This window comes from Coregonus clupeaformis, chromosome 20 (assembly GCF_020615455.1).
Source record: "Coregonus clupeaformis isolate EN_2021a chromosome 20, ASM2061545v1, whole genome shotgun sequence".
Classification (NCBI taxonomy): domain Eukaryota; kingdom Metazoa; phylum Chordata; class Actinopteri; order Salmoniformes; family Salmonidae; genus Coregonus; species Coregonus clupeaformis.
Genome location: NC_059211.1, coordinates 62512142 through 62515172, shown reverse-complemented (window position 1 = coordinate 62515172; position 3031 = coordinate 62512142).

Sequence of the window (3031 nt, the reverse complement as noted above, 5' to 3'; positions counted from 1 at the left end):
TTAACTATCTTTGTGAGCACCAGAAGTCCTCACAACGATAGTAAAACAAGGAACATTCGGTGGGGACAATTTGCCGGTCCCCATTTTGCTGGTCCCCACAAGGACAAATACTATTTTAGGCTTAGGGGTTAGGTTTAGGGATACAATTAGGGTTAGAATTAAGGTTTGGGTTAGATTTAAGGTTAAGAATTAGGGAAAATAGGAACTTGGATGGGAATCAATACTTTGGTCCCCACAAGGATAGCAATACAAAAGTGTGTGTGTGTGAGAGAGAGCGGGAGAGAGAGGGTTTGCTGCCAAGTGGCCTGAAAACAACAACAGGAGGTCTGTTGGCCTCTGCAGCAAACAGTGACAATGACCTAGCAGTCAAGAGACCTCTCTCTCTCGCTCTCTTCTCTCTCTCGTGTGGGTGGGCATGTAGGTTTGCTGGGAATGTTTGGATAGGGGCAAGCCAATTAGTGAAGGGAATGTTATTATTATTTCTGATGGGTGTGTGTGGTGTAGGGAAGACACACACACACACACACACACACACACACACACACACACACACACACACACACACACACACACACACACACACACACTTAGTTGGAGAGGTATAGCTCACTGTTACACGCTCCAGTTGCCCATCTTCAGTCCCATGAAATGAATTCCTTATTGAGAAACAGACTGGGGGAATAAATCAGCTGTAAGGATTCTACTGGAGACATGCCAAACCATGGGCCCCCACACACACACATCCACACACACACATACATAGAAGCCCACTCCCCTCCACACACACCTCTCGCTCTCTCTCTCTCTCAATTCAATTCAAGGGGCTTTATTGGCATGGGAAACATATGTTTACATTGCCAAAGCAAGTGAAATGGATGAACTGTAAATATTACATTCAGTTCCAAAAGTTATCTTTCTCTCTCTTTCTCCAACTCCAATAAATATTTCCCAACTTCTGTCCTGATCTAGTTGCCGAGGAGGTTTTCTCTAAAGTCTTTATTTGATCTGTCCTTCTCTCCCAGTCAGCCGGTCGGGCCTCTAATCCTCCAGTGTGTACTAAACACCTTTCCCTGGAGCTGTTTGCTTTACATCTGGCCCTGCATATAGCCAGTAATGGATGCACCCTCACACACTCTCACTCTCACTCTCACACACAAACACACACACACACATGGCCTGTGAAGGTTTCATACCCGTGGAAGCATACACATACACAGACACACACACACACACATGCATACACACACACACATATTTACACTTGCACACACACTCACCCAATGAAAGTGCCAGGTCTGGAGAGGCAAAACACACACACACCTCGGTACAGTGAGGTACAGTTCTAGCTCTGGCTTCACTTTGCTCTCAAATATGTCTGCTATGTTCAACAACACACAGCTGACCTGATTTCATATCCTCTTCTCAGCAGAGAGAGAGAGATGGAAAGAAATAGTGATTTGACAGGAGCAAGGATCGAAGTCATAAAGAGAGAGTGTGTGCGTGCGTGTGTGTCCGTCAGCCCGTCTGACTCTTCTTTCTAACCACCCTGTGAGAGAGGCATTTGGTTTATTTTCTCTCCCCAGCGTGGTGAGATGATGCCAGGAGGGAGAGCGAGTTCTCTTCTCAGTTCACAGGGAGGTGAGGAGGCGAGGAGGCTTGGACTAGGTTAGGAGACATGGAGAATAAACCTGCTTTCTGCCTCTTTATAAATATTTACTGTATGACTCCTCTCCCAGCAACTAGCTGGAGATCAATTTCAGCTTAATGAAAGAGACAGAAAGATGGAAGTGGAGGGTTATAGAGCGAGAGAATGAGAGATGGAGAGTGGAGAATGAGAGAAAAGAGAGACCATCGGTTTTGAATTTGGCTGTGTGAGCTGGTGCCAACCTGTGTGGAAAGCCCTCGTGTTCTGACATCCGATATTTCTCATGTCGCTATCCAAATCACACTCATGAATGGAGACACTGGAGATTTATGTGGCGATTAGAGGGACAGAATATTGAGAGAAGACAAAATAACACAGACCTGCACAAATCACACACCTGCACACACTTGCACCTGCATATTTAACCTTTGACATGACATAACTACTTTTTTTTTTCAAAACAGGAGAAAGTGATCAGTGTGTGTGCAAACGCTTGTATGAATGCTACAGAAAATATTAGATGGAAATGTGTGACATCGACCAAAAGGGGGACATTTTTGAGAAGGGGCGGGAGGGAGGGTGACAGAGCAGAGAAAGAGAGAAAGTGGGAAACAGTTTTGGAGACTGTTCTGACTAGTGGTCTGTCAAAGCTTCCCAGTGAACTTCCCACTATGTCCTTCTAGCCAACCAAACCACAACAGAATGTCCTAGCCCAACCAAACCACAACAGAATGTCCTTCTATGCTTCGTATGCTATTGTATGACTGGTTAAAACGTATGATACTATATGTCCTCAAAATGTTATGATAATGAACAACCGCAATTCCATTCATAATGTAACCTAACATAATGTAACATATCATACTAAATTAAGTGTCACAGGCTTACATACAGAACAATATGAATTGTTTGAGACCACATTGCATTTTCACAAACTGTACTGAAAAGCTTTATTGTTGAGGTTGGGATGACTCGGTACAGTAAAGTGTCAAAGAAAGTGTTGGTGCATCATGTTTATCACTTGACCATTAGGCCAAGATGATACAGCAATATGAGTTTAATTTGATCACTCTTTTGTTGCTGAGAATTTTCCTGCACCGCAGTAAAATGCAGATGAGCTTTGTGATTTACATAAATTCACTGAAAACCCACACTAACACACGGTTATTTATCAGTATTGCACTTTTCATGTAGTCAACTTTTGGCCAGCTAATAGCCTAACCACCGATCAAGCAACATTATGCACTAAACATTCAAATCCTGTTGCTGCAGGATTATTTTGCTGTGACAATATAGGTCAAATTAAGATCCTACACCTGTAGCTGTGTTCTGAGTCTTCCCATGAAACTCAACTTGGTGTGTGTGAGAGTTAATGTGGAGCAGACA